Source organism: Pseudopodoces humilis, chromosome 19, assembly GCF_049639895.1.
Source record: "Pseudopodoces humilis isolate 2021_Gansu_Grassland_sample_001 chromosome 19, ASM4963989v1, whole genome shotgun sequence".
NCBI lineage: Eukaryota > Metazoa > Chordata > Aves > Passeriformes > Paridae > Pseudopodoces > Pseudopodoces humilis.
In genome coordinates, this window is record NC_142218.1 from 5800929 (window position 1) to 5812944 (window position 12016).

At 54.6% G+C, this 12016-nt stretch overlaps 1 protein-coding gene across 1 annotated transcript in view; it reads left to right on the plus strand.

Annotated features, from left to right (window-relative positions):
* Nucleotides 1-9658: 9658 nt before the first annotated feature.
* The window catches only part of SRC (SRC proto-oncogene, non-receptor tyrosine kinase), a 28361-nt gene continuing 26003 nt past the window's right edge, over nucleotides 9659-12016 (plus strand). Inside the window, exon 1 of the mRNA XM_088064443.1 lies at nucleotides 9659-9737. The gene's annotated coding sequence lies outside the window, so the exon portion shown is untranslated. The remainder of the gene's footprint in view (nucleotides 9738-12016) is intronic.

A 12016-nucleotide genomic window follows, 5' to 3' on the forward strand; every position in this document is an offset into this window, starting at 1 on the left:
TAGTGGAGTTGTTCTTGGAAGCTTGGGAAGACCAGGCACTGTGTGCTGGAGAAGAGCTGCTGAGGTGGGAGTCTGGGGATGGTGCAGTGGTGGCATATCAGCACTGCCTCACTGTGCTATGGATAAACCCTCCTGCCAGCTGGCTGATCTCTGACCATGGGCCCTCTTTCAACACAGCTGGGGATCATTGCACTTGCAAATTCCCTCCCAGCCTTCCCTGCCACAGTCTGCTCCATCTCCTCTGGCTGAATTCCTCCTGAGGATGAATACGTTCTCAGCCTGAGGAGATGTGGTATTTTAAGACCCAAGGGGTGGCAGGCCAGCTGTGTACCATGGCTGCATGGCAGGAGACAGACACTGTTCCTTCAGGCTCTGGCTCTCCAGGCCCAGGGACAATCCAGGACTGGATTTAAATATGGCTAGACAGGACTGGAAGGAGATAGGTGGTGACGTAGCCACAGAGTCTCTAGAGCAGCTCGAGCTTCCAGATGCCAGCTCACATCTTGGTTTGTTTGATCAGGAGTGAGTCAATGGGAGGAGAACCTGCTCTCTGAGGCGCACCCAGGGTTCAGAGCAGCTTTGAAGGAAGGGTTCTCCCTGGCAGGGCTGCAAGTCTATGATCCTCTTTGCATACACAGACTCCCATCCTCGACTCACAAGTGCCTGGTGAGCCCAGGTGTGTGTTCTGTAACAGCAGGTGAACAACACGTTTACAGAAACCATCAGTGCTGAGAACAGCCACGTCCTCTGCTCACTCCTGTGTTTGGTGGGGGTGACAGATGGATCCCAGTACCAGTGTGACTCTGACTTCCCTGCTCCAGGCTCTCTGATGCTCTTAGCCAGAATGCTGGCACCAAGCTCTACTTCTTAAAATCCATCTTGGAGCTCTGCTTTAAATTCTGCCTTTTAATATTTTATTTTTTTTGGAGCTACATGAAGGCAGTACCAGGAGGACAGAACAAAGCATAGGAGACATAAGCACTCTAAAGTTGCTTTAAGTTCTTAGTACAAAGAAATATTACAAAAAATTCCCACACAAATAACAAAGAACAGTGTTGTGCCGTGAGTTTCCATGATGGACCTGTGCTCTGTCTCTAATCTGCAGGGCAAAGAAAAGCCCTGAGTAGGTACTGCAGATCACTCTTTCCATTTGAATACATGAGAATGGTTTTATGTAAATTCCAGTTTTCTGCAGGTTACCTAAAGTGGGGGGTTAATGCTTTAATGGAATCACACATTATCCAAAATACAGAGTCACTTCTGCAGCTCAGAACCAGTTAGCAGTGGGCACTGTGTAGCTGTTAGCTGAAATAGCAGCTACTCCATCAATGTCCACATCCAGCTCGCTCACTCATTGCTCAGTAGAAATCATGGATGTTGAGGTTTGGTTTTGTTGGGGGAAGAAGGATGAATTCCCCAGTCTGCTCCTGACAGCTTTATACCTATTTGAATGCTCTTGTTTGCTGAACTTAGAGTATGTAGAGATTACCAATAACCCATGTATTTTACTTTATCTTGAAATGTGTAATAAATACCGTCTGTTTTTTTTTTTAAAAGGAAATCTGTGTTTAAAGTTTTGCTGCCTGTTCCCTCACATTAACTGTGAAAGCTGCCAGAACTCCCAGACTATAGGAACACAGGGACATAAATAACCTATTCATGAAAATGATCCATTAAGGGAAATCCTTTCAGATCCTTTAATCTGTGAGAAATTGGTTAGTTAATACTGTCAGGCATGTGTGCATCTGTATCTGTGTTTGACTTGGAAGTAGCAAACTGTCTCTGAACACCATTTCACCTTCCTGGAAGGAAGGAGAAAACCATGCAGTGACTAAATCAATTTGCCCCCCCATGAGAGGTTTTTGGCTCTGAGAGCCCCCATGAAGGTAGCCCTAGTAAAGGCATCATTTGTTAATAACACAAGCAGGGGATTAGATGGGGATTCAGTAGGCTGGTAAAAGGGATTTTCAGGAGCCCAGGTTTGCATGGCTGGAGCATGGGGCTGTCTGGTGGCTCTTGTTGGCTGCAGTAAGAGCAATATGGTAGCCAAGCTCTGGCAAGTGTTTGTTGGTTCTTGGTAGCCAAGCTCTGGCAAATGTCTGCTGGTTCTCTCACCAGAAAACCAAAACAGAAAGTACTAGTGTGGCAACTCCTTTAATTCCCAAGCACTTCTCCAGGCTGTTTTGTAATTAACATCCCACAGGGAGCTGAGGACCTCATTAAATCAATTTTATTGAAGGGGAAGTTTTCAAAGGTCTGTCTCCAGGTACCTGCCAGTAGGCAGCACCTCTGCAGCCACACCTTGCTCTGCCACCCAAAGCCAGGAGCTGGCTGAGGACTGGATTTCCTCTGCTAGTGTGTGTCACAGAGTTCCTGTCCCTCAGCAGGACATGCCTCAGCTCTGGAGAAACATGGCTGGGAGTTGGGAGTTCTTTCCCCTGTTGCTGATCATGTTCAAGCAACTCTACCTCTCTGGCCACGCTCATCTCGAGGGCTGTGGCCATGGCTGTCCCCTGGAGCTGTCCCCTGGAGCTGTCCCACGCTCACAATGCATCCTTGTGCTCCCCCAGCACAATCCCTTGAGACAGGCTAATAAGTAGCTCGTGACTGGAGTTCCAGTTCACATAGTTCAATTAAATCCCTGTTAATCTTGTTCAGACCTAATTTACTTTCATTCTCACACACATGCCTCTCTCTGCTTCAGAGAGATTCTGCTGAGCTTCCCTGCTGACAGGACTGGAGAGCCCGAGGCCCGAGGCCCCACCAGGCACTGATGTTTGCAGAGCAACCCCCTTGTCGAGTCAATAAACTCAGATTATTTCTCAGCTTGTCATGGAGAATGAAAATACTCCTTCAGTGCCTGGGTTTAGGGAGGGTCAGGCTGGCTGGCAGTGCTTGAGGAGACTATAAGGAAGCTGTAGGAAGGAAGGACCTGCTCAGTATCTGTTTGCCAGGGCACTGCTCAACCATCCCCCTGTGTGTGTGTGTTAATTTTTGGACAGCTGGAGCTGGGGTGCTGGACTTCTCTCCTGGGAGCATCTCTTCCGCACTGACACTTCTTTCAGGCAGGAGTTGTGTTGTTCACAGCCTGTGGCCTGCAGGGACTGAGATGACTGTATTGATTTAGTTGTTTGTTTATTAATCTCATGAGGCATCAGAGACTGACTGCAGTAAGAAAATGGGATGATGAATGGAGAGTGCTGGAGTACAGAGCATTGCTGTGTGTTTGATGATTAGCTTGATTGCTGGCCTTGGCACTGGGAAGAGATCTGACCCTCCTCTTCCTCATGCAACCATGAGGGATGATTTGTTTGGGAAGCATTCCCTTTCTCCCTGCCACAGATGTGTGCTGTAATCAGTGTTTCCATTCCTCTTCCAGCTGACAGTCACTGCAGGTCCAAGGTCCAGCTCTTCTCTGGCAGTTTGTGGCTTTAGAGCAGTGGTTTGTGGGGGTGTTTTCTGGCTCTTGGTACCCAGGCCACTATGCAGTAGCTGCTCCAAGTGTCTCTTGCTTGGGGCTGACAATTGCAGGGCAATGAAATCGCCTTCCTGCCTCTCCCTTGAAATTCAGCTGATTTTCCCATTTCATGATGCTTCTTCCCAATTTGTGGCTTTTCTGTCACTACAAATCACTCCCATGACCCCTTGTGTTGCTTCCAGCCTGTGGACTCATGTCCACTGCAATTGTTCTGTCCTTGAGACACATTTTACCTGCCAGTGACAGTGTACATTACCCACTGTTATCAAGGACTGACACAGAGCAGGAACAGGTGCAGGACCATCCAGGATGGAGAAAAGTGTCCCTTTGTAATTTTTGGTGATGATTTTTTCAGCCAGCTGATGTAACAGCCAGGGAAGGAATTTTCCCTGCCTTGGGAGCCCTGGGTACACACAGAGAACTGTGCCAAGCACATCATCCCTTGAAGCCATGAGGATCCAAACCCATCACACCACACTTCCGAGCTCGTGATGCGTGAGTGCTGTGGTGCTGCATGTGCTCCACACCACCCGCTCAGATCTGCTCCTCACCAGCACACACAAGATTTGTCTTGTGCAATCCCAAACCTCTTGCAGTGCCCACTTCCCTCCTCGCAGCTTCCCTGGTTTCATTTACTGCCTGGAGGCCTCGGTGTGACTTTGATGCCCCTTGCACTCTGCTTGCCAGTCCAGGTGAGGACTCAGTGATACAGAGCAGGGGGTTGGAGCCTCAGAGAGGCTGATGGGCTCTTCCATGGTTTCAGTCCAGCCTTTCTGGCTGGTGGGTACAAGGTAAACCTGCTTTGGGTCACATCTGCTCTGCTTTTTAAAAACACCTGTTGTCTGGTTAATGTCTCTCGTTGTATGAGAGGAGCTCAGCTGTGGGTAGAGGGGTTGAAGGGCTCTCACTTCCCTCAATCTGCAGCTCCAGGCAAGGAGCTGTGTCTTTAGCACCATGCTCTACTGGAAGTCCTGTTTGCACAGGATTCCTTTTGTGTGAAACCTGCACTCAGGACATCTCCCTATTTCTTGCCAGAGGCTGTCCCAGGCTCTGAGCTGCCACCCCTGTCAAGTTCAGCCAGTCCCAGTGCATGGACTGGGGCTGTGGAAGGCATCAGCAATGGCCTGAGACATCTCATATCTCGCCCAAGCTATGACCCAGGTGTCCCTGACTCCAAGGCTTGTTCCTGCTGCCTTCCCTTTGGCTGCTGCTTCTGCAAAAGCCATCCCAAGCTTGTAAATTCACCTTGCCATCAGCCAAAGTCCAGAGTACGACAGACAGTGTCGAGCTCTCGAAGGCAAAGCTGCTCCCACGGCTCCAGGAATCGGCTCCAGACGTTTCCTGCTGTTATTTGTGCCTCAACTCTGGCTGCACAGGCAGGATCCATGCTGGACCTGTGCTGCTGGTGTGGAGCTTGTGGGATCACATCCCTGGGGCTCCCTGAGGGCAGCTCTTGCCCGTGGCTGGGAGAGCCCCTGCTGTAGCCGAAGGGCCGGTCTGCAGCTGCTGGGGTGTGTGCAGGAGAGCGTCCTCATGGCTGTGGTTCCCACAGAGCAGCTGCTTGTGATGCTGTGGTGGCTCCTCTGGCGAAGCAGATACCCCCCAGTGCCAGGCCTGGGCAGGAGGAGCAGAACTTGAGAAAAGCTGCAAGCAGATCTCATCCCTACCTCCCCCCTCACTTGACTTGTTTTAAACTGAGCTCAGATCCAAATGTCATATGGTTTAAGTTTCTCAGATTCAGACTTTGGCCTCCTTTGCCCATCCCTCACTCAAAGGACCAAGACTGGATGATTAAGGGAAAACACCCTCGTGTCTGCTCTGGCTCTGCCTGCTCAGGCTGCAGGCAGGCCAGCAAGCAGCTGGCTGCTGGCAGGGAGGGAACGTCCCAGCCCTGGGGCAGGGTCCCCTGGATGTGGCTACCAGAGCTCTGCACCAGGCAGCCATCCTCTACTGCTCTGCTACCAAATCAAGCCACGAGCAGGGCTATAAATCTCATCTGGATGAGCTTCCCTGAATTTTTCTGAATTACTCTTTTCTATGGATACTAAGACTGGCCAAAAAGCTGAATTTCCATGCTGGGACATGCCAACATCTTGTGTGTGGCTTTCATGCTGAGCTGAGGCAAGAAATAAAACGTGTCGGATTTTTGCCCAAATGAGCTATTCCAAGATACTTAATTCAGATTGTATCAAAGTATATTTTATCAGTCAGAGACCTGACAGGAAATGTTGTGCCTTTATTGACCATGCTGATAATTTCAGCCCACAGCTGTTGAACTCAGTGCCTCCTTATTAAATATTTGCATGTCACCGAGTCAGTGGTTTCCCCCCCCCCACAGCCCTTTCCCCCAGGGAATTTTGCAATGACACTTCCTGGCCAGGGCTAAAAGCCCCTTTTGCACAGCAGATTGTCACCACACTGAGGGACACAACAGGTCCTGAGCCCTCCTGGTAATTTGTTCTCAGCTGCCCCTTTTTATCCTATAACCTGCAGGATGCTGGTGATTGCTGTTCAGCTCCTGCAGCCCTGATGCTCAGTGTGGGAGAGAATGGCCAGAATGAGCATTTCTAGCATGAAATATTGCCAAATGGCTCGTGCTGCAGGGTTATTCTGGTCAATCCCCCTTAGTAAATCAGCTCCTGAACTTGAAACTGCAGCTTCCCTTACAGGGCTGATGGTGCTGATCATTTCCCATCTCACACTCACTATTTGCAGGGCTGTAAAGCCCAATGATCGTAAAATCTCAGGGCAAGAGCCGTGGCTGCCTCTCTCTCTGTCCAGCATCTCAAACACAACCATTACATTATTAACAGTAATAATTCCTGCAACTGTATTTGAAACTTGCAGTGAACAAAGTGCAGCCTCAGGAACAGAATCCAATAGACAAAACTTATTCACGCGTGCCAAGGGGACTCTTAAAAATAAAGCTGGCAGGAGATTAATAGATGTTTTGTTGTAAATCCACAGTTACTTTGGGGAGGTCAGGGCTCAGATCAAACACTGGACCCAACTTACCTTGCAGGAGGATTTCAGGAGCCCTGTGGAGCAGTTTGATCTGCACACCTGGAGGGGAAGAAGCCATGTACTTATTTACTTACTCGTGAGCATGACAGCATCTGCCCACAGTAACTCTCATTCTTCTTGTTCCTGATGAAACTCACGTAAAGGTCAGCAAGAAAACACAGAAATACCTGAGCATGTCTTCATTTCTTTTTAAAGCATCATTTCAAGATGTCCTAACCGAGCCACTGGAAATACTCAGTGCTACTTTTGTTCAAATTGAAAGTACCTGGTTTTCAGTTTCTGTGAGCTTCTTCCTCTCTTTGGGGTGGGTTTTATCAGCGCTATTTAAAAGTGAAGAATCATATCAAGAAAATAAGTTTCAGACCAGAGACTGAAATCCCTGGTTGGGTGAAAAAAAGTAGCAATTTGCATCAGACTGCTTAAAGATAAATAGTTGGAGTGAGGCAGGAGGCAAAGGGAAGTGGGTGGTCAGGAGCTGTCAGGCTCTGGACCTCATGTCTGACCCAGGAGTGTCCTGAGGTGTTCTGGGTTGCTTAAATGGTCTTAATCACAGCATCCCCAGCATTGCATGTTTAATGTCAGCCCTGTGAGGGCACATTCCAGCATCTGAGGCCAAAAGATAAGAGTCTGGGTTTAGAGAGTGTCTGTTTGTAATTTTAGATTTGCACATTGGCATCATCTTAGAAGAAGAGGTTGTGTCGTGGACTTGGTCTGGCGTGTTGAAAGGCACAGTGCTGTCGGTGTTTGCCTTCCAGCCATGGGCTGGCACCGCCAGAGATGGGAACTCCGATTGGGAGGACAGCCTGGAGAAAAGAAGTTGATTGCAAAAGAGAAAAACAAAATACAAATATTTATAAGTCATAATTGCATCTTAGATTTTAGTCTGGATCCAGTAGGGGCTGAGTCATCCTCGCCAGCTCACCCGGGGCTGGAGCCAGCTCCCCACTCCCCCGGGGTGCTCTCCCCTCCGGCAACGCCCCAGGCCTGCAGAGTGGGTGATCCTGGGGTAGGGAGGGACAGGGGAGTGTCCCTGTGTCCCTGTGTCCCTGTGCAGCACAGCAGGAAGAAGGTGTGGGGCTCCCCAGGCATTGGTGAGACCCCACTTTTCCCTATGTTACATCCACACGGGTGAGCAGAGCAGTACCCGGGACTGCCCCGCACCACCGGGTTAATTCCTTCATCCCACATCGCGTGAAGAATCCTTCCCTGCACAGCCCCACGCCAGCTGAACGGCAGAGGGGGTGGGCTAAGAATGAACCCCCTCGAGGCTCGGAACGAACCGGGCTGCGCCTGGATTGTCCGGCACGGAGCCCCCTAGACCACACACGAGTGTCCGGGGAGCCCGGCCGGCCTCGCCCAGCCCTGGGAGGGAACCGAGAGGGAAAGCGTCTCCTGCCCGGCTGGAGGGACCTTATCAGCCTCAGCTCCTCCCAGGGAAGGGCCCCTCACATTGTGCTGGCCACGGGTGATGGATCGGCGCGTGCATGACTCCTTGTTCCTGGTGACTCATGGATTCGCTGGCCTTCTCCAGTGTCATGGGAAATATTTTTTTAATAACTCAAAAGGCGGGGGGGGAGTGGGAAACAGAAATAAAAACTCCACCACATAGTTCTTTAAAATTTGTTAACTTCCCAAATCGTTTCTGAAGTGTCAGATCTTGCTCAGAGCGAGGAGGGATTTTGGAAAACCCCCGCGGAGTGGCTGCAGGGTTGGTCAGAGGGGTGGGCAAGGATGGCAGAGGTGGCGCTGGCTGTGGAAATGCAAGGGTCACTGGAGCTGGCCAGCAGCCCAGCGTGCCGGATAAAAGACCTAAATGGAGGTTTAAGGAGTGGACTGCTTCATCCCCTCTCTTCCTGGAGGATAATGTGACAGGGAACACTTCAATGGATCGCCGGTGGGGGAGGTGGGAGGGCTGCCAGCGCCGCCGAGCTGGTCGGGCAGCCCCGACGGGCTGGGTGCAGGCATCGGGGCACCCGGCTGAGCCCTGAGCCCGTGTGTGCACCCCGGCACTGCTCGGTGCCAGGGCAAAGCTGGGCATTTCCCACCTCTCGCTGCTGCTGGAAGGGGAGGGTGCCGAGGAGCAAGGCGAAGGATGGGTGGAATTGTTGCCGTGTGCCCACCTGCCCGAGTGGAACTCAGGGACACACACACACCTGGTGGGGTGATGCTGCCAGCCGGGGATTGGGCCCCCAGGAACACCCGCAGCTCCGCTTTGCCTTGTTTTGGAGGCCGGCACAGGCTTCAGGGGCCACCGGGGCTGGGGGATGCTAACCCAAAAACGGGATAGATGCCCCAGCGGAGCACGGACACCACTGCGTGCCTGTGCTGCCTCCAAAGGGCCCCACAAAGCTCCCCGGCTTCCGAGGGAGGCCCAGGACATGGTTTATCTTTGCCTGCTTTTCCATCTGAAGTTTTGCCTCCTTCTGACTTCAGAGAAGACGGAATGTGGTTTGCAGCCCTCTGGGAAGGCGAGGTGTCCCTCCTGGGGATGGGCAGGAACAGAACCTGACAAAACAGCATTTCCCCTGCAATTCGCCGTGTGTTAGGGCTGTTGAATAAAGCAACCCAGCCGGGTTTCAGCCTCCTGAAAATCACTTTTGTGTTACCAGCTCCGGCTTCCAGGTAACACAGCCAGCCAGCCCGGAGGGGCGGGCAGCGCTGGGCTCGGGTGGGAGCACCCCCAGCCCCTCACCCGCGGGGTGACGCGCCCCGAGGAGCACGGCCGCCGCTCCCACGCGTGTCCCCGGCTCAAGCAGGCGCTTCCCCCGCCGCGGGCCGGGACGCGCCGGCAGCGCCGGCGGCGGGGGCGGCCCCTGGTCCGTGCGCGCCCCGCGGAGCCCGGCTGCCCGGAGCCTTCTCCCTGGAAAAAAAAAAAAGCCACGGAGGGAGGGGAGGGGCTGCTGCTGCCTTTTCCCCCATCCTCCGTTTCCGGTTTGCTGCCATATTACTCTCTTTTTTTTTTTTAATTTTTTTTTTTTATTTTCCCCTCCCCGCGGTGCCCCCCCCGCCCCGCAGAAGGGGTGAGCGGGGGCGGGCGAGGCACCAGCGCGCCGGGGCCGCGGCGCTGCGCGATGCTGCTGCCGGCGGGGCAGCGCTGGGCCCGGCCCGGGGCGGGCACCGAGGGCCGAGGAGGCGGCGGGGGGCGGGGGGCCGCGCCCCGGGCGCGGAGACAAAGCCGGGACCGAGCGCTGGAGGCGAGCGGCGGGGGCGGCCCCGCTGCGCGGACCGGCGGGAGGTGAGTGGCGGCGGCGGCGGGGCTGCCCCGCTGTGGGGCAGCCGGGGGGTCCCGCGGTCCGGCGGGGGTGCCCGGGGTCCGGCAGTGGGGTCCGGCGGGGGATGTCCGCAGTGGGGACCGGCGGGGGGATGCCCGCAGTGGGATGCCGGCAGAGAAGTCCGGAGGGTCGGCGGGGAAATGCCCGCGGTGGCGCCAGCCGGTTGTGGGTCCGATCGGGGATGCTGGCAGCTCGGCAAGGAGGCGGTGGGTCCGGCCGAGGATGCCCAGGCTACCGTGGGGTAGCTGTGGCTCCAGAAGCGTGGGATACCCGCAGCCTGCAGAGCTCGCTGCGGGTCCCCACAAGGATGCTGGCGGTCTGGTGCCGAGTGTCGGTGGGGCGGCTGTGGGTCCAGCGGGATGCACATGGTCTGGTGGGTCAGCCGTGGGTCCGGCCGGGGGTGTCACTGCCTGGCGGGGCAGAGCGGGGGACGCGGGGGGTCCGGCGGGGCGGCCCCGCCTGCCTGACTCCCCTTTGTTGTGCTCAGGGGCTGTGGGGGACCCCCGGGAGCGCAGGGCGGGGACAGCCGGGCTGTATGTAGGCCAGGACATGAAATATTCATCGCCCCCCTGCTTTGATGTCTCGTGATCTGCTTCCCTTGTCGTGTTTGTTCACCGGTGATTCTGGGGCCAGTGTCCAGCCCTGGTGGACCCGGCAAGTCGTGCCCCTGGCGGTGTCCCTCGCTTGCCCCTTGCCGTGCCCGGCTGGCTCAGCTGCTGGGGGGCTGCAGAGCCCCGGCTTCTCCGATTTAAGACTTCATCCAGTCAGGAAGTTCCCCATTAGCAGCCTGGGCGATCCAACCCGCATGTGTGGCTGCAAGTGGTGGCAGTGGTGTGTCCCCACTGTCACAACCCCCAGTGCCCTGCAAGAGCATCATGGTTTTTGCCCGGAGCCACACGGGGGTCAGGATGAGGTTTTATCCTGCTCACTGCCGAGACAGGCTGTGCTGCATCCTGGGGGCGCTTGGGATGGGCACAGGAGGCAGCCTGCAGGGATGGGGACACTGCACAGGGCTGTGTGCCTGGGGGAAGGTGTGGTGGGGGGCTGGCATCTTGTGGCACCGATCCTGGCATGGTCCTCTCTGGTGCTGGGCATCACATCAGGGAGCTGTGCAGCCTCGTGTGAGACCTGCTGGACTGAGTGGGGATCTGCTCCATGTCCCTGTGTGTCGCTGGCCCTGCACAGGGCACTCTTCCCTGACCCTTTCTCACCCCGGTGGCTGCTGTGCTGTGCCAGGGCTCAGCCCTGGCCATGGTGCCAGGAAGTGACTGTGGTCCTGGTCCTGGTCCCAGAGATGCTGAGCAGCAGTGAGAGCTGGCAGGGAGCAGGTTGTGCTGCCCTGTGAGTGCCGTGGCCCATCCTCCTGGCTCCCCAGAAGTGATGCAATGGGAGGGACGTGATGTGACGTGCAGCCAGGGGGTCCCTCAAGACAGGTTCCACCGCACTGTGGCATTAGGAGCTGGGGACAGTGGAGGGCACAGAGTGCAGGGTTTCCTGAGGTGAGCTCCTGCCTGTGCAGCAGTGACAGGGACAGGACAGCACATATCCAGCAGCTCTCTATGAAACTGCATGAAGGTAGCAACAAAAGACTTGATTTTCTCTGGGAGCTGGTGCCCACAGAGGAGGGGTGCTGGGGGTCTTTGTTGCTTTCCTCTCAGCTGAGGAGATCCCCACTGCCAGCATGAGCGGTGCAAGGAGGGAGTCATGACAAACCTTCCCGAGACCCAGCCATTAGTGATGGAAGCCCTTTTGTCCCTGCCAGCTTGGACACCCCCACTCAGAGCACAGTGGCTCAACATGTGCCCAGGCCCCCCAAGCAGCAGGTGTTGGTCAGACAGTCACAGGGCTGCCCAGGAAGGCATGAGGAAGGGGATGTGCAGCAATCTTCCACTTTAAAACAATATCCTTTCTGTTATTTTTACTGTTGGACCACTCCTGACACCTTTGCTGTAGAGTTTGATCCTGGCTTACCTGTGCTAAGCCATCAGCTTCGGCTGGCTCCGGATCCAGCCAGAGCAAAACCGTGGCACTTGGTGTCTGAGCCGAGGCTCGTGTGCCGGCTCCCCGGGGGGAGCTGTGTCTCTGTAATCATTAGCCAGTTAATGCTTATATATCAGGAAGGAACACCTTTGCTTAGGAGATCGAGGGTCAATTCTCACTTCCAAGCTTTGACCTGGGAGCAGCAGGGCAGGAGCTCCTCTAAACACCTCCTGGCTTTGCCAAAACAGCCCAAGACAGGGTT